This window comes from Harpegnathos saltator, unplaced genomic scaffold, assembly GCF_003227715.2.
Source record: "Harpegnathos saltator strain DR-91 unplaced genomic scaffold, Hsal_v8.6 scaffold60, whole genome shotgun sequence".
NCBI lineage: Eukaryota > Metazoa > Arthropoda > Insecta > Hymenoptera > Formicidae > Harpegnathos > Harpegnathos saltator.
In genome coordinates this window covers 123,027-149,018 of record NW_020230427.1, presented here as the reverse complement: position 1 = coordinate 149,018, position 25,992 = coordinate 123,027, and the positions used below count along the sequence as shown (strand labels likewise).

The 25,992-nt window shown below is 43.1% G+C and overlaps 1 protein-coding gene and 2 non-coding genes across 3 annotated transcripts in view; 2 read left to right on the top strand and 1 right to left on the bottom strand.

The window, feature by feature from the left end:
- Positions 1–25,992, bottom strand: part of alpha-Man-Ia (alpha-Mannosidase class I a) — a 923,832-nt gene that overhangs the window by 835,078 nt on the left and 62,762 nt on the right. The window lies entirely within an intron of this gene.
- On the top strand, positions 5,252–5,323 carry TRNAD-GUC (transfer RNA aspartic acid (anticodon GUC)). The gene has a single exon. It is a non-coding gene; the product is annotated as a tRNA-Asp (tRNA).
- TRNAG-GCC (transfer RNA glycine (anticodon GCC)) lies at positions 6,484–6,554 on the top strand. Its single transcript has one exon. It is a non-coding gene; the product is annotated as a tRNA-Gly (tRNA).

Below are 25,992 nucleotides of genomic sequence, written 5' to 3'. Positions count from 1 at the left end.
TCTTCACCGATGCTCCGAAAATAAGAAACGATTTGCCGATGGAGTCGCGAGAGGCTGACAGACGTCCATCGACAGGTCGACGTCGATAAATCCGATGCCACTTTGTAGGTGCTTCCGGGAGAAAGGGCGGGGGCGGGGGGGGTTGAGGTGATTCTGGAGGAAGGATGGAGCGAGAAAGAAAAAGAGAGAGAGAGAGAGAGAGAGAGAGAGAGAGAGAGAGAGAGAGAGAGAGGAATAGAAGGCGACAGGTTCGAGAACGAGAGACGAGAGTGCACGACCGCCAAGGCTGATCCTTGACGGTCGAGCGTCCCCGTCGTGATCTCGCAAAACCTCGCGGATAATCCAGTGTATGGCGGGTGAACGGGGGGAGAGCGCGTTGATCGAACCTTTTATCCGTTCCAGGGCGCCGCGCCACCAGCCATTTACGTGTCTGCTCGTTCGCCTTATCTCGCCACCGTTTCGTCCTCGCGATCCACTCGCGTTAAATGTCGATTCACCGTAACGTTATCGGTGTTCCTCCCTCTTCCGCTCCGCCTTGCCGCCTGCCACTCGCAACCCCGGCGCAACCCCGGCGGAAAAGCTGGAACAGGGGTTTATCGGTCGCGACATGAATGATCCACGTTATGTCCTCCTGAGAATCGATTATCCCGCGGGGGCGCGTTTTCTTCCGCGATAGTGCGCTTCTCCCCCCCTCCCCTCCCCAGCGACAGCGCTCACATCCGTCTCAGTCGTTAATAACGGACAGCCCTGGCTCCTCTTGTCAATGGAGCTCGGCGAGTCGGGCTCGAGAGCAGTTCGCGTCGACGATAGCAACAATACATAAACGCCGCAGTCTTCCTCCGTCCGGCTTTATCAGTCAGCTTAATGTTAACGCAGGATACGACTATCGCGCGACTCTCAGCGAGAGAGAGAAAGAGAAAGAGAGAGAGAGAGAGGGAGAGAGCTCCGTCGATGATTTCCGTCTCCGCGTTCGGAAATTCTGGAGTCGCTTCTCCGGCGTCGGTTCCGGAGCGCGCGAATCACGACGAGGAAAGTAATGACGCGACGTGGAAGAAAAACCGTGGTCGCGGCTGTACTTCGGCAAGTGTCGCGGCTGGAAGTAAGACGCGAGCGTGCGCGTTCTCAGGTCTGAGAAACACACGAGATTACGATGTCTTCGTAATTAGCACGTTACAACTGCCTCATTAGTATCGATCTCGCGCGCCGATGTAATTCCTAGCGAGCATTATCGACCGGCCCCTAAGGAGGCTTTAAACTACTGCTACTAAGGTCAGAGACCCTCTCGAATTAACGATAGGGATTGGATAATGACAGCCTCCGGCCGGAAGATCGCTGCTAATCGCGAAGAAAACGCGCCCCGGCTGTACTTTACCCGGCTCTTCGCGTAATTCGTGCGCTTCGGCATGTCCCGAAGCGCAAACAGTTATAGCTCGCTTTTATGCGGATAATCATGACAGATGGTTTATCTTTCATTGGGATTTGCCTATGGACTGTAAATCGAGCTCTATTTGACGGAAGGGCTGAGCAATTATTTGCAGAAAGTAGGACTCGCAACAAACTTCGAACGAATCTCGTTCATACAGTTTAACCTCGTTTGGTTGATTAAACTGCGAGTTGCCGGGACTTTTTCCGATGAACGCGGGCGTGCTTGACGCCGACGAAAAATGGCGGTGTGTATCGCAGCGAGAATCGATGCATTCACCGCGATTCGACGATCGCGAGGATCTCCCGTGGCGCGAAGCGACGTTTCGCCGCGACGGTGGCGACATCTTGTTCAGTCACTCCATACTTCCGAAGTGAAGCATCAGCGAAATGATCGGCGAGTGGCGAGTGACTGAGCGAAGGGACGAATTGGGTTCATAAGCGCGAGAACCTTGAGTCCGGAACGACAAAAGAAAACAGCTGTGGAGTCAGCGGAAAAGGGAGAGGGGGAGAGAGAGAGAGAGAGAGAGAAAGCTGCAGCAATGATGTAACATACTCGTTATCGTTTCTCTACAACCCCGTACGTTCCGCCCCGAGCAAGACCGACGCAGCTCGGTGGTGAGTTTCGCGTGGCGCCGGCAAAAATACAAAATGGCGATCCCCGTCATTTTGTATTTTTGCCGGAGAAGAAATGGATCGCGACAAAAGACCGAGATTTCCAGAGAACCGAACGCTGTGGGGGACGAACTGCCTGCGGTAAATTATGGCCGCCGAGAAACTTAACGTTTCGCTCGACGGAGGGAGAGGGAAGCTCACTCGAGGGGATGATCGAGAGGATCCGGCGAGACTTGTCGAGTTAATCGTTATACGATAACGGGACATCTTGTGGCTCGCGTTGTATCCGCTGTTCGTCGCCGTCTTCGTCGTCGTCATCGTCGTCGCAAGGTTCATTATACTTCACGCTAGTTAATAATGATCGGGCTAAAGAGAAGCGAGAGAAGACGGGACATTAATTACGCCCTTCATCGACACCTTGTTCCAACGAGTCGATAATTACTCAAAGGACGCCGACGTGAGTTCAACGAGCGAAACGCTATTCAATTTTAAAGAGTTTCCCCATTAAAAGCAGAGCGTCTCCGCGTCCCGTCGTTTTCCTCTCTGTCGCCGTGATTGCCGTTCGCCCGCCAATCATTTTTAAATGCTCTCGCGTCTCATTACGGGAAACGACTGATTTTCACGGCTGTTTGTCGACGTCCGGAAACGACTGACATTTTTACCGGCGTCACGCTTTTATCATCCCCTTTCTCTCTCCCCTTCCCGTCGCCGCACCGCGCTGTTCTACACGAACTATCCGTCCGACTGCAATACGCGTCGCTATCTGGAATCTTACAACGACGGCGACTCTCGACGAGCTAACCCGAGTGCTGCGAAAGTACTTTGAAATCCCCCTCTGCCCCTCTCTGTCGCGTTGCATAATTGATCGTTACGACGGTGTTCAATCGGCGACGTAATAAAAATGGAATTACATCGGACCGCGTAAGGGAGAACCGACGAGATCGAGACCCCGACCTACACAATGACCGTGGAAATTCATTAATTGACGCACAAGTGAAACGAAATTAATCCCCCTCGCCAAGGCTGCCGAGCCCGGGCCGGGAGACAAATTCGAGCTCCACTCGTCGCCATCGGAACGCGCGGCCCGAGATCGAGATGTCCTCGATCTCGGGCCGCGTAGTATTTAGACGATACCCCGAGAGACGTATTCTCCGGCGAGCGACGGGGGTCTATCGCGAGACGACCACGGTTCTTAAGCCCACGAAAAGAGGCTTAGCCTGATTGACGGGGAAGTGGAGACGCTTGTTGCCGGGGCTGTCGGATTGACGGTTTACAGCGCCGTTCTCGCGCATTAGTTGACTTAACTTTTTTCCCGCGTCATTCCCTGCCCTCTCGCCCGTCTCTGCCCCCGCCCCAGCCCACCTGGCCGCACCATCGTTGGCGACCGCCCTTTCTCGATATCGGCAATCGGAATCGCGTTGTGCCCGGGAGGGCAGCGCCCTCCCCGCGGAGGAACCGCGTGTATAAACCTACACACGCCTCGAGCGATCTAGGAGGAGATATTTCACCGGGCTCTCTCTCTCTCTCTCTCTCTCTCTCTCGAGATATCGACATACGTCCGACGGAAATACACCGGCAACACGGATTAGATCCGCGCGCTGCGCTCTCAAGACTCCACCGCTATAAATCCGTCGAAATTTCATCGAAGATTTCCGAGCGGACGGAAAGGAGGGCGTTAGACGATCTTAAGCTTTATGGACGCATGTGGAACTCGAATTTCGCGCCAAGTCCTACGAGGGATTTACGTGACAGTTTCTCTCCGGAGTGTTGAATCGGTGTTTTAACCGCGTCCTAACCCAAAGCGCTCTCTGTCTCACCCTCTGTCTCCATCCGTGTCTCTCTGTCTCTCTCTCTCTCTCTCTCTCTCTCTCGCTCTTTCCCTCTTTCGCTCGCTCGCGCTGCTCCACTTTATTACCGCTGTATTTTACCAGCTGTTAATTGCAGCAGTGCAGTTTCACCGTGAATGAACACTCGAGCGAATAAAGTAACGTACGTCTGCCCCCCCTTAATATCGCGTCGAACGTGGTCCGCAATACAGTGGAGGATCCCATCGATTTCCCATTTTCCGGAATAACCTACTTTGGAAAAAGGAAAAAAGGGGCGCGGCTGGGAAGGGGGAAGGGACGAAAAGAAAAAGGAACGAATAAAGCGTCCCTCGCGAGTTTTCGTCGCTGCGAAATCACCCCGACAACGGTGCAAGCGAAGAGCGAGCTGCTACGAGAGCGTACTCTCGAAAACTTGGTCGCAATATCGTCGAAGCAGCCGAGCCATTTCACGAGCGAAGCGTATGTTCGGCTAGAGGCGCGGCGCGGCGGATGCGCAGTTTCAATCGTTATAAAGCCCTTCGCTCTCCTGAGTTATAATAATTGCATAACACGCCGACGGCGGAGTTTGCGGTTACAAGGAGCGCCCTGCATTGTTACTCTAATTACTAGCCGCAAGTTCTGTTAGAGCAATGTGGAATGAAGGTTTCGCTACCGCTGCCGCTGCTGCCGCCGCCATCGTTGGTGCTTTCGCGTTGTTGCTGCTGGGTGGCGCAATGGATCAGGATAAAGGTGGACGAGGGAGGGGGAGGAGTCTAGAAGGGTTGAAACGAGAGCCACTCGCTTTGGCTCGAAGTTCAAATCCTCTTCCGTGTAAACGCTCGTTATCTCTGATCTTGTATCAGCGTGCGCGAGCGAGAGAGGGCGAGAGAGCGAGCGAGCGATTCTCGCGATGCCGAGGGATGAGAGGCTAAAAGTTATCAGGCTGCGCCGTGAACATGCCTCTGTACAAACTCATTTCCACGACAAAGATAACCGCGCGATATCCGGCCGTGTAACGCCCGTAAGAATCCGCGCGAGCTCGCGAAATTGCAGGCGGATCCGCGACGACGCGTCGCTTGATCACGGCCGATGAATGTTATCTCACGCACCGCGCCGAGATCGCGTGCGGCTGCACGGCAGATATTCCGCGAAATGAAAATGAATGAATCGTCGCACCGACGAATTACGTCGTTCCAGTTCAGCTACGACGGCGACTTCGCCAGGCTCCGAGAGATCGCGCGAGCTCGAATTGTTAGGCGGAATTCCGTCGGATGAGAAACGGATCGAGATGAAATCTTTGAATTATCATTCGAATTGCTATTCGTGTTACGTCGCGCGATTACAGAGTATGATTCCATAAACTCGGAACACACATGTCCCTCTTATCTTGAGGAGAACACAGCATATATTCCTCGATAGTATAGTGGTTAGTATCCCCGCCTGTCACGCGGGAGACCGGGGTTCGATTCCCCGTCGGGGAGAAATCTTTTTTCCCCGGCGTCGTTGCTACTTCAAGTTTGTCGCTATTTTGCATTCAAACGCAGTCGATTGAAAACAGTTTCATTGCTTTTAATGTGCAACTGCACAACGTTCCTATTGACCTCTCTCATGTCATTTATTGCCATTATACAAGGTGTCCCATTTTAAATCTCCCAGGCAAATATATCGAAAAATATGGAAGATACGGAATAATGTTTCAGACTGAAGTTGTATGGTTTCAAGGGAGACATAAAACAAAACTATACCAATTTGTTTACAGTTGGCGCCATTTTCGAGATATTTACTGACCATTACTTTTCTTAAACGGAAACCCCAATTTCTTATTACACCATCTTTTTCTACCAATTAATTTGAATAATTTTTGTTTGAAACATTTTTTTATTTACTTAATATTTTTTGAGATATTAAAGAAAAACTTGATAACTTTTTCAGTATTCAACTTACGATATCTCGCTAACTATTTGTCGAAAGAAAAAATGATACCAGATCTTTTTACTCTATTTAGTCTCAAAAATATATTGTTACAATAGTACCCTAATTTTTGTTAACTTATCGACTTTTGGAAATTTCAAAATTATCAAATTAATAAAAATCAAGATGCTACTGCAACAATATATTCTTGAGACTAAATAGAGTAAAAAAGTCTAGTACCATTTTTTCTTTCGACAACAAGTTAGCAAGATATCGTACGTTGAATACTGAAAAAGTTATCAAGTTTTTCTTTAATATCTAAAAAAATATTAAGCAAATAAAAAAATGTTTCAGACAAAAGTTGTTCAAATTAATTGATAGTGAATTGATAATGAAGTGGCGTTATCTGTAAACAAACTTATATAGTTGTTTTATATCCCCCTTAAACCATGCAACTTTTGTCTAAAATATCTTTCCGCATCTTCCATATTTTTCGAGGCCATAATTTTCCATTCTTTTCATATTTGCCTGTGGGATTTAAAGTGGGACAACCTGTATATATTACCCACATTTTTCATATTCGATGCAAAACTTACATCTATCGACGTTATCGAAGACCAAAAATGCGATTTTGGTTTTTTGTAACAAACGACTAATAACGGCAAATTTGAGAAAATAGCCGCAATGTTCGCTTCGGGATCCAAATCAATTTATACGAATTCTAACATGAGCATCGGTGGTTCAGTGGTAGAATGCTCGCCTGCCACGCGGGCGGCCCGGGTTCGATTCCCGGCCGATGCAACTTAAAAATTTTTTTTTTAATTACTGGCTTCCGACGGAGTCATACGTTACCTCTTTTATCAACCTTCGGACTTGTCCTCGTGATAAAATACGACCAACCACGACGAAACGTTCACGCGCGTGCAGACGTCACAGATCACGTCGCGACTTTGACGTCATGACGCGAATACCCAGATTTGCATGGCGCGAATGTACATATGCGCATAGAAACCACGTGGGTATGTACAGAAGGGTATGCGATCTGGAAAGCATACTTGCACATACCTGCGAAAGCACGTACCCAGGCACGCGTACATACGCGCGCACGCACGCACGCACGCACGCGACCCGAGGAGAAGCCAAGCGAGATAGCATAGAAGCATAACTCGTAATCACGTTTCCTCTTACACGACCAGCATGATTCATAATTCTACGTGTGTCGTGCGTGCCTACGGATGTATCTATGAAAGCGAGAAACGGGTGTAATGCGGTAGCCGTAAGGGAAATTAGCGCAGATGCCCCGACTACGCCCGCATCCTGCGCGACTCTATCCGGACACGATATATTTTTTTAATTACCGTAACGAAATCTACCGGCCCGTTGCGCTTCATCGAGAGAGAGAGAGAGAGAGAGGAGTCGCTCGTCTCAAAGCACATCGCAAAAGTTCCGCAATGCCGTCGCTCTTTGCACAGCGCGAACCCCTCAAAGAACGTGTAATCGCCATGCTGAGATGGGGCTGCGAAGGTATTAATATTGAAAATGTACGAGAGATGCGCACTCATGCACACACACGCACATACACACGTATAGAAATTCCGCGATGTGCGAGTCGCCTGGATGCACCGCGCGATGTGCACACACGTGCTAATGCATACAGACTTACAGGACCTCTTAGGTATACTGCCGTGCATGTCCTGCGCGTGGCGCAAGAGCAATGAGAGGGATTAGCGCCGAGCGCTGTCCACGATTGCCCTGTCGCGCACACCTTGCCCACACGCAGCACGTGTGAGAAAGCAACACGTGTACGCATCCGGGCACGTACGTACGTACGTTGAAATTAGAGGCGCGAGAGGCCGCGAGGCGGCGTTTCAGCGTGACACGATTTGTCACGCTCTAATCGGCCATGGGCAAACTCCATTCGTCGCACGCCAAGTACACTTTGTAACCGCTGGCAAATATAAACACATTCTCAAGCGAGATCTCTGTTCGACCCGACGGCCGGCCGCGGACGATGGGAAAGTACGCGCGTCTGGCAGCCGACAAATCGTCTCGAGCGATTCGCGTGTCAAAGCAACGGCGGATAATGACGCTGTTAATGAGCCCCATTCCATCGTCGCGATCCTTCGATTATGATGTTGGTAATGCTGGAAAACATAAAGAAAGAAAACGTTCGCTGTTTAAGGGGGAAATCCTGTGCGTAGGCCAAAAAATACGCTGTTTCATGGCACCCATAAAATCTCGAAATACGGTGAACTGGGAGAAAAACGCAAGTAAGATAATTAATCTACGAACTTGCACTGATAGAAAAATATAGTTGAATTAACTATAATCTCACTATATTTTATAGTTCATTTTGGCATCAACCATATTTTTATAGTTCGTGGAACCTGCAAAATATAATAGAATAAACACAGATATATAGTCAATGATTGTCTTAAATAATTGTTTAGTTACTTTTACCACATACATGGTAATTTCTCAGTCACAAATATAGTGCGATTTAATATTCATATAGTTACATCTGTTATCATTTAGCAAATATTCTGGTAATATTGACTATATAAAAGAGTTGCATTACCTACCATTTTATATTTGTATACAATAAGTTTAGTTTAACTTACTATAATTCTTACTAAATATTTTATATGGTTGGTTATATTATATCTATATTGTAATTATTACCGATATTATGGTAATATTTACTATAAATATGATATTTCGAACTATAATTTAGTTACTATATCATTATAGTTCCAAATATCATATACTTTTCTCTCAGTGTGCCGCTATCGTCTGAACTGGAGAAATGAAAAACGAACTACTTTTTCAATAAATTTAAAGCATTTAAAAATTACATTTTAAAAATCGCCATAAAAATCGACAGCTTTACGTTAAAAATAAATATAAAAAATTAATATTTTTTAATTTCGCTAGTTCACACGATAGAGAGACATGTTTCGAATATGTAGCTACATGCTGCAGTCGATCGGTTCATTAGTTTGTCTCAAATCGTGGGAGCCAGTTAAAGCAAAGTCATTTCGAAAAAAATACGTTTAAAGTTTCATGTAGTATTCAATCATATTTCTAATACTCACGTAAGTTTCAACCTAATCGGCAATTCCAGGTCCATATAATGAATTCTCCTCGACTTCATGAAACTCATTTTTATATTCCTAAGTTTCGTAGTATTGTTTCTACAGCAATTGTATGACGAATCTTTGAAAGACCCAATGAGCGCTTTGATTTTGACTTGTGCGCCGCTTCGAATAATAGATTGTAACTTCCGTAATTTTCTAAATGTTTCGATACGGATTCCAGAATGGATTCTTAACAATATGTATTTTCAGAAAATGTAATAAAAAATCAATTTTTTTGACCCTACAGACAGAATTCCCCCCTTAATAGCTATACTTTTCGGTTTCAACTCTCTCTCTCTCTCTCTCTCTCTCTCTCTCTCTCTCTCTGTCCCGCCTTTTCCCTCCTTCGAAATACGACCAGACGGAAGGTAATCGCGAGAGACGAAGACGAGGCAGGTGTCTACGATGATAAAGTCTGAAATCAAGGTCCGATGTTCAGGTTACTCGTCTGACCCGCGAGCTTGCCGACGCTTTAATTACACAACTAAACGCCAAAGCGGTTCACGAGTACGTTAACGAGCCGGCAACGAGCGGGTAACGACGTGAGATAGTGCCTGGGCGTAAACAAACTTATCGATACCAGCAGAGAGAGAGAGAGAGAGAGTGTGTACGTCGATCGATCCGTGCATACTCGCGCAGACCCTGGGAAATCCTGTGTAAGTGCATAATCCGCGAGTATCTATCGGCCAATTACTCGGCGGGATACTCACATCGCGTGCCTCACGTTGGCGATGCACCCTGATCACGCATCGCCTTCTCGCCGGCGCAGCGTTTGCGTTCTTTGTTATGCCGCGCCGATTCTCCCCCGCGTTCAGCCCCAAAGAGACACCTGCGGATACGTACGGATCCGGAAGCATCGGTGTGAACGAAGATTAAACCGATTACGTCCGAGCGGGAAGCCCTCGTTAATCATCTCCACCACCTGAAATTGTTTTCCCCGTTGCGCATTCCGTAGAACGCGATAATTCGCCTATCTGACGAACGTCAGTCGCATTCTCTGGTCTTACCTGCCTGTGTTCACGTTTCACCCGGCGACACGTATAAATGTCGAAGAAGGTTTAGTCGCGGACTAAGTTAATCCAATTAGCGCGATTAGCGTTGTACCTCCGAAGCTCTACCACGTGAATCGATCGTCGGCACAGATTCGCCGAGAGACTCGAGTTATCCTTCGTCTATTTTGAAAGGAGAAACACGGCACTTTTCCGTCTTCGACGTGTCGAGTGTTCTGTAAGGGAAATCTAAATTTCTTATCGAGATTGCCGAGATCTCTTCATCCTTCGAATTGAATTGACTTGATAAATTGGATTCTCCTTTCGTAAACTTCAATCGTTAAATTTGCGATAGCTTCGTTATATCGTTAATATGTTAAACGCGGTGTCGATCACCGGCGACTGTACACTGACAATATAACATTTAATAAATAATATACTAATATTAAAAACTAAAAGTTTTGATATTATGAATATATATATATATATATATTGTATATACTGAAGAAAAAGTTATTAGGTTAACAAAGCACCAGTAACCGCAACAAATGGTTTGTTAATGAGCGACAGTAAATGACTCCGTTGTGGTAGCAAATGATTTGTGTTACTTATGATTCGTTGCTCTGACCAACAATTTTATAGAACAATTGGTATTGGGAACAAATGGGAACCAATTGTACTGTTACGTTAATCCAACAATTCATAAATTTTTTATTCGTTGGCAGTACTGAATATCAGCAAAGATTAGAAATTATGTATCAAGCAAATCAGCTGTATCAACTCTTCTTCAGCAACATATAATATATAGCAAAATACGTAAAATATTTGATAAAACCACACATGCAACGCCACACTAGAGCATACCATAATTATCAGATAATTCAAATATAGCTCCATTACATCTAATTAAACATCAGTAGAGAAGGTTTAACAAAATAATAATTCTGTGTGTGTGTTTTGCAGGAATTCGAGGAAAAAAGTAGAGCAACGCAATTACTATATTAATTTTTGTTTTTAGCACGACACATTGTATAAAATTAATAAACTATTAGGTAAGATTACGTAAAATTAAGGAGAATATACACACAAAGGCTTGTACTTGCCGCAAACGTACTTTTCTCAATAAAAAAGACTGTAAAAGTGGTTCGCAGCTACTTAAAAAAGATTACTTTAAGAGGTGCTTTTTTTTATATATGAGAGATTACATAAATGTATATATTACGCTGTTATGACGTTGCTATTCTTTTTATTAGAAATTATACATCCAACAAACATATATGATTTGCATCTCCAATAATGTATATTTGTTAAAATTGCAAATAACGAAAAATGAGTTGTTGGAGCAACAACTGTTTGATTTGTCCCCCGTACAATTATCAAACAGCAAACGTTCATTTGTTATGACAATAGAAGTCTCTTTCTCAATGTATATACAGGGAGTCCCATTTTAAAAAACGCACCTCGATAATTCTTCAACAAAATCTTCAGTAAAAATGTTTCGGACAAAAGTTGTATGATTTCAAGGGCGACATAAAACAACTATACTATTTTGTTTACAAATGACACCACTTTCGAGATATTCACTGATCATTACTTTTCTTAAATGCAAAACCCAATTTCTTTATTATATAATATTTTTCTGTCAATTAATTTGAACGACTTTAGTCTGAAACATTTTTCATTTGCCTAATATTTTTTGAGATATTTCAGGAAAACTTGATAACTTTTTCAATATTTAACTTACGATATCTTGCTAACTATTTGTCGGAAGAAAAAGTGGTACTAGACCTTTTTGCTCTATTTAATGTCAAGAATATATTGTTATAATAGCGCCCTGACTTTTGTTAATTCGATGATTTTGAAATCTGCAAAAATCAGTAAGTTAACAAGAGTCCGGGCGCTATTATAACAATATATTCTTGAGATTAAATACAGCAAAAAAGTCTAGTACCACTTTTTCTTCCGACAAATGGTTAGCGCGATATCGTGAGTTAAGTATTGAAAAAGTTACCAAGTTTTTTTTAAATATCTCAAAAAATATTAAACAAACAAAAAAATGTTTCAGACAAAAGTTGTTTAAATTAATTGGTAGAAAAGACGGTGTAATAAAAAATTGGGGTTTACATTTATCGAGGTATGTTTTCTAAAATGGGACACCCTGTATATACAGGACGTCCGGGACTTTTAGGATATCAAAAATGGTGAAGATTAAGCAAATCAAATTGAGAAAAAAAATCATGTACCATTTTGCAAAAATCGCAATATTAAGTTATTAAGTTGTTAGTGATTGAAAATAACCACATCTAGAAGCTTTTTTAACTGATAACTTGACAATTCGAAAACTTATTTGCAAAAGAACTTATTTTTCTGCAAAAGGACTGGTGAAGAACTTTTTTGTTCAGAATGGCCTAATCTACAATTGTATGACGGCTATTGTGTCTGGCGATAGATATGAGTATATTGAATTTTGAACCCTGAATCTTGAACCTGTGACTAGGCACAATAGCCATTATATACTTATAGATTCCGGTCATTCGAAAAAAAATGGCCTTTATCATTTTGCAAACAAGTACGCAAATTTTCAAGTTATCAATTAAAAGAGCCTCTACGTATGGTCATTTTCAATTATTAATAACTTAATAACTATTTTGCAATTTTTGCAATATGGTACACGACTTTTCTTCTCAGTTTCACCTGATTAACACAATTTTTCGTCTCCAACAGACCCGGGACACCCTGTATATGCGCCGCGTAAACGGAAAGATCGACAGAAAATGCTCGGCGCTTAAGGTGTTAACACGAAAAATAAGATATCCGGTAAAGAGAAAATCCTTTCTCAAGCGAGACACCGCTCCTGATCGCGAGCAAAATAAATGTTGAGAGACTCACTCGCTGTTCGCAATCGAATCGATCGACAGTCATCGGTAAACCCGAGGCGGATCGCTATTTCCGCGCGCGATCAAGCACTACGTAAGCACATCCGGCCGCGGCAACGTAAACCTCACGTAAGCCGCCATGTAGCTTCACGCATTCGATTAATCGACGAAAGGGGACACCGGCGGCCGCAGAAAAGCGTTGCATAACTTTCAAGCGTTTAACAAGATTCTGCGGTGGATGGTAAACGTCGATCGGCTTTGTGAGCCGCCGAACACTAATACGGTTTATCGCAAATTGCTTCTCGCGGGCTACCGCCGGGGTTACGATGTAAAAACACGCTCGCGATTGCTGCGGACCCGCCCCCGCCAAACCGCGATGAGATCGAGAGTAGCCGACTAACCCGTCACCCGCTCAGCTAACTGAATGAAGGCGAGGCTTCGCGTGAGCACGGTAAACGCGCGCGCGCGCGAGAGCGTACTACATTTATCCGATACACTTGTTAACCGTGACGAGCAATTACGCAGCACTGACATTAGCTTTTTTCCCGCAGCGTCAGCGGCGGCGGCTTTTTAAACCGCCTTAGAATTTAAAGGGGGAAATTAAAAAAATCGATTTTTTTTATTACATCTCCTAAAAATACATATTGTTACGAATCCATTCTAAAATCCGTATCGGAAACTGCAGGAAATTACGGAGGTAACAATATATTATTCGAAGCGGCGCACAAGTCAAAATCAAAGCGCTCGCTGGGTCTTTCAAAGATTCGTCATACAGTTGCTGTAGAAACAATAACGACGATACTTAGGAATATAAAAATGAGTTTCATGAAGTCGAGAAGAATTCGTTATATGGATCTGGAATTGCCAACTAGGCTAAAACTTACGTGAGTACTAGAAATATGATGGAACAGTACATGAAATTTTAAACGTGTTTTTTTTCGAAATGACTTTGCTTTAACTTGGCTCCCACGATTTGAGACAAACTAATGAACCGATCGACTTCAGCATGTAGCTACATATTCGAAACATGTCTCTCTATCGTGTGGACCAGCGAAATTAAAAAATATTAATTTTTTATATTTATTTTTAACGTAAAACTGTCGATTTTTATGGCGATTTTTCAAATATAATTTTTAAATGCCTTAAAATGATTGGAAAAGTAGTTTGATTTTTATGTCCCTAATTCAGACGATAGCGGCAAGTTCGTAGATTAATTATCTTACTTGCGTTTTTATCCCAGTCCATCGTATCTCGAGATTTTATGGGAGCCGTGAAACATGTCACGTTACTTTTGGTGTATCTGCTACATTGTTATTGATATAACACTATAAAAATTCATTCTTATAAGCTAAATATATATTATTATTTCCATCAAGTTTGGAAGCAATCGTCCGTTTAGTTTCGGAAAAAAAAAATTCGTGAGAATGACCTATTTTTTTGACCTACAGACAGGATTCCCCCCTTAAGATTCCGAGTTACGCGGGAGGTTAAATCGCAGGTCTTTGCATCCTCGTTTCTCTTTATTATCCTTAGCGAATCTCGCTTCTTTTTATCTCTCCGAGTGGTACGAATTATTGTATGTTTACCGGAGCCGAACGAGACGAACGAGAGAAGCAACTGACAAATCTCCAGCGAAGGAGAGTCGAACGGACGAAAGTGCGTTATTAACGGGCGAATTTGAATCGACTATCGCCGTTCGCGTGTATTTCCCGTGTTTTGGATTACGATTCAGCTGATTGCGAAGCGCTCGCGCCCGACGCGCACGCCGCGTTTCGATGACTCGCAAAGATCCGAGGAAAATCCCTCGGATCCGGGCGACGCGACGCGGACGCGAACGCAGGTACGCCGTTTTTGAATCTAATCCTTTTAGCGTAACTCGCAGTCACGTTCGATTCAATTACGCGTCGCCGGCCTGGGTTGTGTGTTCGTGCCAGTCGACAAAATCCGCCCCAGCCACTACTACTTTCCTCGCTCTTTCTTCATCCGGATCCGAGCAGATTAATTTCGCGCGACCTTCTAAGACTCCAATCTGGTTAGTCCGCGAATTTATCATAATTTTACGAGCATAATGTCGAGTCGGTGTCGCGCCGGCTAATGGATAACGTCGCGCGGGATTTCATATAACGGAGGTCTTAAAGCGCCGGCTGAAATATCCATCCGTTCTCACACAGACACCCCGTCAGCAAGAGATCTCGATCGTGACCACTCACGGCGGCAGCGGTTAATTAATTATTCGCATACCGCGAGAGAGCGCTCCGCTCGAAAAAAAAAAAGTTCTCGCGCGTGAAATTCGCTTGGAAAATTCGAGCGGGACGACTCGACGGAAGAAAAAGGAAAGAGAAAAAGGAAGTAATTCACGACTCTTACCGAACATCCTGTAATAAAAGCAAGCCCGCACGCGCGCGTGTATTAGACGGGTGATAAATCAATGGACGGCCGGGGCGGGAATGAGAATTCGTGCTTTCCGATCGTCGAATAACCTGGTACAGATAGGAAATCCGGCATTTCCCGAATTCTCCTTTCTCCCGGTTATAAAGGCAGACAAGCTCCTGCGATGAATTGGAGAGAAGCACAGCTGAAACCTGGCTCTCATCTTTATCCGCGCGAACATTCTGATCTAGCGACGATGACGACGACGACGACGACGACGACGACGACGACGACGACGACGACGACGACGTCGTCCACGCAGATTGGAAAATGACAGATGTTCGAGGAGAGAGAATAGCTTTCCATATCTCTGCTCATTAATAATAATATTAGAAACCCACGAGGTAATTGAGGCTAACAAAAGTGCGATGCACCGTGTAGTATAATATAATATATTGTCGCACTAGAAAAGATTTCTATTGTCATAACAAATGAACGTTTGCTGTTTGTTAATTGGACGAGAAACAAATCAAACAGTCACCGCGACAAGTAATTTTTTGTTATTTGTAATTTTAACAAGTATATATCGCCGGAGATGCAAATCATACATGTCTGTTGGATGTACAACTTGTAGTTAAAATAATAGTCGTAATAGCGTAATACATACATGTACGCGACTTTTCTGAATGTGGTTTATATTCTCATATATAAGTAAAAGCATCTCTGAAAATGATACATAAGCTTTTCTAAATAGCTACAAAACAGACTATTGCAGACTTGTTTATTGATAAAAGTACGTTTTCAGTACATACAGTCATACAGGATGTCCGAAAGAATCCGGACCGATAAAATATGTCGAAAACAAGATATTTCAGAAAAAAATTTTTCATACAAGAGTGATATAGTTTCAAGGGGAACATAAAACAACCTATTATTTTGTTTACAGATGATGCCACTTTCGAGATATTCATTACTTTTCTTGAATAATGATCGTTACTTTTTTTAAATGGAAACCGCAATTTTTTATTATATTATATTTTTCTACCAATTAATTTGGACAACTTTTGTCTGAAATATTTTTTTATTTACTTAATGTTTTTTGAGACATTTAAAGAAAACTTGATAATTTTTCCAATATTTAACTTACGATATCTCGCTATTTGTCGGAAGAAAAAATGCTATTAAACCTTTTTCCTCTATTTGGTCTCAAGAATATATTGTTACAATAATGCCCTGACTTTTATTAATTTGATGATTTTGAAATTTCCAAAATTAACAAAAATTAGAATTACCATTGCATATATTTTCTTAAGACTAAATAGAATAAAAAAGTCTAGTATTATTTTTTCTTCCAACAAATAGTCAGTGATCTATGGTAAGTTAAATATTGAACAAGTTTTCCTTAAATATCTCAAAAAATATTAAGCAAATAAAAAGATATTCCCGACAAAAGTTGTTAAAATTGATTGGTAGAAAAAGATGATGTAACAAACAATTAGGATTTCCATTTAAAAAAAATAATGATCAGTGAATATCTGGAAAGTGGCGCCAACTATGAACTGATATAGTTTTGTTTTATTGTCTCCCTTGAAACCATACAATTCTTGTATGAAATATTTTAATCTGAAATGTTTTGTTTTCAAGATATTTTACCGGTCCGGGATTTTTCGAACACTCTATACATACATATCCTCCTTAACTTTCATTAACCTTATCAAATAGTTTATTAATTTTATATAACATGTTGTGCTAAAAATAAAGATTAATGTAATAGCGCGTTGCTCTATTTCTCTCCCCGAATTCCCTGCAAAACACACACACATAGAATTATTTTGTTAACCCTTCTTTACTAATATTTGATTGGATGTAATGGAGCTATATTTGAATTATCTGGTAATTATAATAATGTGGCGTTAGATATGTAGTTTCCTCAAATATTTTACTTCTTTCGTTATATATTATGCGTTGATGAAGAAAAGTTGATACAATTGATTTGCTGATACATAATTACTAACTTTTGCTGATATTCTGTACCGCCAACGAATCAAAAATTTCTGATTCATCGGATTAACATAACAATACGAGTTGTTCCCACTATAAAAGTGTTGGTCGCAGCAACAAATCATGTGTAACAAATCATTTGTTACCACAACGGAGTCATTTGCTCTTCCACACTGACAAAATATTTGCTGCTGTGGTTAACCCAACAAAATCTTTGTTCTCCATGCGCGAGATAGAAAGTAGAGAATAATATTTTATCTTTGCGACAGAAAATATCGAAGAAATATTCGCGTGCAGGGATGGGCTGAAAATCGAGCGGAATTTCGCGAGGGAATATTTCGGAAATTCCGAGATATCCGGCGCAAATGTTGATCCGCGCAATGATGATAAGGCGTATCCGGACGCGGATAAGTGTGTTTTCACGAGGGTTTCAAAGTTCTCGCGGAAAGCGACGGAAGGGTGAATCCTAAGCGAGCTTTAAGAGGCAGGATCGTCGGATATGGCGAACCACTTGAGCTTCAGCTGGCGCTAATCACAGAATCATCTTTTATGCACGCATCAAAACCAGCGCCGCGCGCCGACATTTGCATCTTTATTGCATTATCATTCGCAACCTCCGGATATCAGCGATCTTCCGAATCATCGACTGCATCGACGGCAAAAAATCAACAAGCCAAACGAACGAAGATATCGTGCGCTTGTTTCTATTAGGTAAATCGGAAAGTTCTGTCCATCTAGCGGCAAGTAGCTATAGCTAGAACTGTCGTTAACCTCTAAATGTCTAAACGAAGTTAATCGTTTGTTTTGACATCTGTCAATAATATTCAGCACATAAAGGTATATGTTTGCATTAATAACATTGTTTTTTACTGCATCGAAAATGTCGAAATTTGAGCCAAATAAGCGTCATTTGCGCAAAGTGTTAATTTTTTGCTTCAATTGGAAGAAAACTGCAGCTGAAGAAGCTCATCGAAAGCTTGTAGACGTTTATGGTGATAATGCTCCTTCCGATAAAACATGCAGAGAATGGTTTCGACGCTTTAAAAATGATAATTTTGATATAGAGGACAAAGAGCGTTCTGAACGGCCAAGAGTATTCGAAAACAAAGAATTGCAGGCATTGGTAGACGAAGACCCATGTCAAACGCAAAAGCAACTTGCAGAAGCATTAAATTGTACTCAATCTGTCATTTCCGATCGTTTTAAAGCCTTAGGAAAGGTTTACAAAGAAGGAAAATGGGTCCCATATGAACTGAAGCCAAGAAACATTGAAAGGCGAAACAACCACCTGCGAATTCTGCTTGCTAGGCAACAAAGAAAGGGGTTTTTATGACGTATCATCACTGGGGATGAAAAATGGATTTATTTTGACAACCTCATACGTCGAAAAACTATTTGCGATCCCGGCCAACCCTCAACATCGACACCAAAGCGGAATATCCACGGAAAGAAGACAATGCTCTGTATTTGATGGGATCAGAAAGGTGTGCTGTTGAAAAGTGGTCAACCAGTCACAGGGGATCTCTACAGAGAACAAATGATCCGTTTGAGCCGAGCATTGCACGAAAAACGACTAGAATATGAAACGAGAAGCATAAAATGATTTTGCTTCATGACGACGCTCGGCCTCACGTCACAAAATCTGTCAAGGAAACGTTAGAAACACTTCGCTAGGAAGTGTTACCCCATGCGGCTTGTTCACCAGACTGTGCCCCTCCCGACTACCGCTTGTTTCGGTCGATGGCACACGCACTTGCTGACGAATGCTTCAATTCTTATGAAGACGTCGAAAAATGGGTCTCTGACTGGATAGCCTCCAAAGATGAGTCATTCTTTCGCCGCGGAATTCGCTTGCTGACCGAAAGTTGGAAAACAGTCATCGCTAACGATGGACAATATTTTGATTGATGTACTCTTTCATTTCGTTTCTTAAATAAAGCCGTACGTTTTGCAAAAAACGGACGGAACTTTCCAATTGACCTAAGAGCTCGCTCGATGCGCGCGCGCGCGAAAGACAGCGATACCCGTCGATTTCCATCGACGCGTTCTCCGCGCATTTCTTTCGATTACTCCTCAAGACGCCATTGTGTGCACGTCTCGTCGCAAAGTCTCTCGGAATTTCGGCGGAATTGGCGCGTACGATTTAAAGGAATGCAGAATGCGGCATTTTATCGGCCGACGTCCGCACAAAACTGCGAAAGGAGCAACAGTGCTAAGCCCGCGCGCGCTTCAGCATCAACAAGGGTTGACTTTATACTCGCGTGCCGAGAGCCTCTCGAGACGACCTGCAACCCGAATACTGCCCTTTGCGTTATGCGAGAGCGCTTTTAAGGACGCCCGAAGCCGCCCAAGGCTCTCCTGCTGTCCGACGTGCTCGTCGCAGGAGAGCCCCTGGGCACGACGCGACGCTCCACAAGAATCCGTCGTTTGTCCGGGAACAAACGTCAATGGGCATTCAAAGTGCATTCAAGGGATTCCCTCCCGAGGAACGAAAGATCAAAACGCCTACGTCTATCACTAACAAACCCCCGGTTCTGTATGACGGCAAAGCGAAGACTGCGAGAACGAGCTCTTCAGACGAACGTCGTTAAATTCTTCAGCGATCCCGCAACGATACGAATCGGACTCGTCGTTCCCGCATCGATACGTACGGCGAGAGATGACATACGCGAAACAATAACACGGTTTGGTCGTAAAACGACTCGTGGCGTAAGGTGAACGTACCGAATTACACCACCTTAGCTTGTTTTATGTTTATATAATAAAACACAGCTAAGTAAAAGTGTCTAAAAATTGCCGAAAAGAGGTCGTGATGGTGTGTGAAATGGCTCCGCTGAAATAAACATACGAAAATATAATGTGATTTTCCATGAGAACCAATGTCAAAAGCCTATATCAAAGATCTGTCACTTTTGACTATTTTCGACTGAATTTGCTTCTAAATGATTACTAATCTGCGAAGGGACATTGTAAATACCTTATAATATGATAAAATGAGATATTTTTGGGTAGTAATATAAAGTGTTATAAAAGTGTTATAAAGTAAAGTAATATAAAGTTTTGTACGATTGAAATATAATAAAAGATGATAAAAAGGTATAATATTATAAAGTTATATATAGTTTTTATATAATATAATATAGAGTATGGCATCATTTGATGCATAATCAGTGGCATAAATTGGGACCTACAATTTCAATGGGCATAATTCAGGATATTTCCAGTTCGCACTTAATTCTTTTATATAAATAAATAATTTTGTTTTTTTCTAATTTATTTCTATTTCTAATTTATATGTGTGTTTTCGCTGATTTACAATAATAACTTTTAACAAAATTCGTAGTCATCCCTCTCTAACACCACCTTACTTTTTTAAAAATAAACTCCCAAAAATCAGTCTTTGCTTAACGTGACGTAATTCGATATGCTTACACACCTTAGAGGTGTAATTTTTCTTCGAAGTCTTCGTATTCGAAGCTTCGAAGCTTCGAAGAAGCGTAACTTCGATACAAAGTATTCGACGATCGAACTTTCGAAGCTTCGAAGCATCGCATCTTTGAAGTTTTAGTCTTCGAACATCGAAATTTCGAGGATTCGAAGGTGTTCGGGAATCGAATCGGGAAAACGAACCGATACTTTTGTTATCTACGGAATGTAGAATATATGACTGAGATGGCCTAGCATGCAGCACGTGCGTACAGAAACAAAGAGCGCAGGCTCGGAAACAACTGCATCCTTCGAAGACCAGTCTTCAAAGCTTCAAATATGTCTTCGAAGCTTCAAATAAAAAGTTTCGAAGTTGACTTCGAAGCTTCGGAACTTCGAAGCTGCCGAAAAGTAACAGCTCCACTCGTGGGCTGTGAGTGCCGAGAAATCGAAATGCTAAATTTGCTCGATCAAGACGATTAATTTGTAAATTTCGACCCAGGAATACGTCGATGGAGCGGTAAAGCAATCGGACGGAACGGCTCGCCGCTGCTCTTCTTTCTCTCCTCTTCTCCCTCTCCGCCCTCTCTCTCTCTCTCTCTCTCTCTCTCTCTCTCGCTCTTTCTTCTATCTCTCCAACACGCGCGAGGCAAAGATCGAGGGCAAGGAGACGCGATGTACCTTGACGAATTTCGAAGCTAGCCAGCGCAGCGTCGAGTTTGAAAGAGAGGAAAGAAAGCGGGTTCGTTGAAATTCGAAGGATGAGACGGGGTAAGGGTTGCTGGAGGATAAAGGTCCGGCCACTGCGGTCGAGAATGAAACAGGAGAAAGAGGCACAATCACGCTTCCTTATTTCGCCCGGCTTCTTTTATTGCCGGCGTTGAATGGGACCGGATGATGAGTTTTCCCTTATTTGTTTTCGTCCAATAAGCGAAAAAACACGTACGACTTTACTGCCGCTGCCCTCCATTTTGTCGTTTACCGAAAGAGGCCCCCGAAGACCTGTCCCACGGAGTGAAACGAGCCACCTGAACTCCTTGCAACAATCACGCCAACGATCCAGGACCTCGAGCCCGGACTACGCGCGCTCCAACGACCACGCCTTCGCCACGGACCGACAGCGTCCACGCCGCTATGAAAACGTAGCGCGGCCTGGCCGGGCGATATCGATATCGCGCGCGGGCTGGGGGAATGCCCGCGGGACCAATAATAACTTTCTCGATGTTTATTTCATCTCGCCGAACTCCCACACGCGTGCGAATTCAAGTACGAAAACAATAACCATTATTATCGCGCGAGGCGCATTCGTTTCAAGTCGCGGCCGGAGAAAAACACGCCGAGCGCGCTTCCCCGCGATTTTGCACGTCGGATTAACGCGGATTGAGGAGGCGCATAAAGGTGCGCACACAACACGTGCAACGACATTCCGCGACGCACGCGACGACGGACGTACGCACGTCCGTACACGCAGGAGGAGCTGACGCGTTCATCGAGAGGGATGAGGGCGGCGAATGGCAACGGCGGCGGCGGCGAGGCGCGCGAAGGGCTTTCTCGTTTCCTCTTTTGCTCGCTTGTTTGTTTGCTCTTTCTCCTTCCCGCCCCCTCCCCCTCCACATGCGCGGTCGTTGTATGCCAAAGGTAGCCGCCGATGCGTAAAATTAGAGTTCACGTTTCTCACCAGAGACGGCGCGGCGGGGCCGTCGGCTGATACCGATTCTAAGATTTCCCAGGTGACATTAACGCGATATATACGATATAGTTAGCCCGGCCTGAACTTTTTCATTTCGCGCACGAGCATGAAATCCCAACTTTCCCGCGCACCCATGTGTGTGTGTGTGTGTGTGTGTGTGTGTGTGTGTGCGTTTGTATGTGACCGTGTGACATCCACACCGGAGAACTCCGGAAATAAATAGCCGGAACTTTGGCGCGCGGCCGCGACAGCATCTCCGAAAATTAAAGGCGCGTCCCGCGGAGATGTTTCTTAATTATTTCTCACGATCGCGCGGATAATCCCGCTGAGATAAGTGAAACAGATTCACGACCGCGCTCTATCTCTATTACGCGGCCGCGCGGATTAACGCGCGCGAGTTCGAGCGAAATCGCCCACGATTTCCTCTCTCCTTCTCTCCCCCTCCCCCCGCCGCCGCCGCCCCTCTTCGCAGCCCCGTGCGGTCGTCCCAAGCTCGTTCCGAAATATCGCTTTAATTAACTTTTACACCAGGCCCGCCGGAAATAGATCGCCCACGTACGTGCGCCTCCTCGGCGACGGCGACGGCGTCTGGACCTTCTCAGCGCGAATCGACTCGGCCGAGCTGCGAAACCGCGCGGCAACGTGGTGCCGTTCGTAACAACGCGGATTCATGTGCTCTGCTATCGAGCTTAAGGGGGAAACTTGTCTGTACACTGATAGAAAAATATAGTTGAATTGAAATATAGTTAATTCAACTATAATCTCTATCAAACTAAAATCTCACTATATTTTATAGTTCATTTTGGCGTCAACCATATTTTTATAGTTCGTGGAACTTGCAAAATATAGTAGAATAAACACAAACATATAGTCAATGATTGTCTTAAATAATTGTTTAGTTACTTTTACCACATATATGATAATTTCTCATTCACAAATATAGTGAGATTTAATATTCGTATAGTTACATCTGTCATCGTTTAGCAAATATTCTGGTAATATTGACTATATAAAAGAGTTACTTTACCTACCATTTTATATTTGTATCCGTACAATAATTTTAGTTTAACTTACTATAATTCTTAGTAAAAATATTATATGGTTGCTTATACTATGCCTACATCGTAATTATTGCCGATATTATGGTAATACTTACTATAAATATGATATTTCGGACTATAATTTAGTTACTATATCATTACAGTTCCAAATATCATATACTTTTCTCTCAGTGTAGGATCAAAAAAATTGATTTCTTTTTTATTACATTTTCTGAAAATATATATTGTTAAGAATCCATTCTAAAATCCGTATCGAAAAACTCAGAAAATTACGGAAGTTACAATCTATTATTCGAAGCGGCGCACAAGTCAAAAGACAGAGCGCTCATTGGGTCCTTCAAAGATTCGTCATCAAATTGCTGCAAAAACAATCTTAGGAAACCTAGGAATGTAAAAAAGAGTTTCATGAAGTCGAGAAGAATTCAATATATGAGCCTGGAATTGCCGATTAGGTTGAAACTTATGTGAATACTAGAAATATGATTGAATAGTACATGAAACTTTGAACGTATTTTGTTCAAAATGACTTTGCTTTAACTGGCTCCCATGATTTGAGACAAACTAACGAACAGACCCACTTCAGCATGTAGTTACATATTCGAAACATGTCCCTCTATCGTGTGAACTAGCGAAATTAAAAAACATTAATTTTTTATATTCATTTTTAACGTAAAACTGTCGATTTTTATAGCGACTTTTCAAATATAATTTTTAAATGCCTCAAAATTATTGTAAAAGTAGTTTGGTTTTTATTTCCTTAGTTCAGACGATAGATTCGTCAACAAGTTCGTAGATTAATTATCTTACTTGCGCTTTTATCCCAGTCCATCGCATCTCGAGATTTTATGGGAGCTGTGAAACGGCGCGCGCCTAAACACGTCACGTTACTTTTTGTGTATCTGCTACATTATTATTCATATAACACTATAAAAATTCATTCTTATAAGCTGAATATATATTATTATTTCTACCAAGTTTGAAATCAATCGTCCGCTTAGTTTCCGAAAAAAAATTCGTGAAAATAGCCTATTTTTTTAGCCTATAGACAAATTTCCCCCCTTAAACGTGTGAAAAAATCCCCGATCGCGAATGCGAGAACGCATGCATTGAGAAAAAGACTTCTGTTGTCATAACAAATAAAGAAATATTTCAAACAAAAATTGTTCAAATTAATTGATAGAGGAAGATGATATAATAAAAAATTAGAGTTCCCATTTAAGAAAAGTAATGATCATCATTCAAGAAAAGTAACGAATATCTCGAATGTGCCACCATCTATAAACAGAATGATATAGTTGTTTTATGTCTCCCTTGAAACCATACAACCTTTATCTGAAACATTTTTTTCTAAAATACTTATTTTTCGAGATATTTCGCCGTCCCGGTACTTTTTATACACCCTGTATATCATAGGTTGATGAAGAAGAGTTGATGCAACTGATTTGCTTATACATAATTTCTAACCTTTGCTCATATTCCGTACTGCCAACAGATGAAAAATTTATAATTCGTTGGATTAACATAACAACAGCATTTGTTCCCGTTATAAAATTGTTGGTCAGGGCAACAAATCACAAGTAGCAAATCATTTGTTACCACAACGGAGTCATTTGCTGTCGCGCATTAACACACCATTTGTTGCGGTTGCTGGTGTTTTGTTAATCCAACAAAATCCTCTTTCTCAGTGTGAGACACTCATAACTCGCGACTCGGAGAGGTCGGAATGTGAGATTATTATTTTTCGACGCAACTGGCGGACGAATCGTAATCGTCTGAGGCCGATAAGCACGCGCGAAGGCCGCGCGCGGACATGAGAATTCGTAGCCGAGAAAAGGACAGGGGAAAAATAGCAAGCGGAAGTAGTCGAGTGACGCATGATTCTCACGTGATATGTGCGAACATTCATTCACGTATTCGAAATTACAACGCGCGCGCGCGCGTGCGCACACGAGCGGGGAATGCGATAAAGCGAGCGCGCGTTATCGCCCAAGTACAATTCGATATCGCTAAAACACGCAATTATTTGACAAAAACGAATATTCCGGCGTTCCGAACGAGTTTTCGTCGAAGCGGCCAATTTCGAAGGAGAAAGAGAAAAGGGAGGGAAGAAGAGAGAGAGAGAGAGAGAGAGAGAGAGAGAGAGAGAGAGAGAGAGAGAGAGAGAGAGCAAGCGGCGACACGATGCCCCCGAGTTAAATGTGATTGCACGATTAAATCTTGCCGCATCCAGGCGAAATTGCTCGATATTGAACATCACGCATCGGTAATTACATAGCGCGCTAGACAGAGGCCATAATTTCAATTATGCAACGCGCGGCGCAATGCGATAATTCAAACGGCATGCAACAGCATAATGTAACGAATTCATGATTAATGCATCAAAACTCGGACGACGACGGGCGTCCGGCGTGCGTATATGCGCGTATGCGCCGATGAGACACCACTTAACAAATTCACTGACATAACGTAGTCATTATCGAAGAACAACATCGGCTACCTATCTGCCCGGCCAATTTGCCGGGTCGCGGCACGAGGTCGCGAATCGCATTAATAGCGATGAGAGAGCGCCTGCTCTCATCGCGGTTGCTTGATTCTGTCTCGTTTTTCTCGGAATATACATCCAAGAAAAGTATTCCATTTGTAAAGTGATTTTTCGCATAGCCTCATATTCTAAGCGACGCCTTTTACA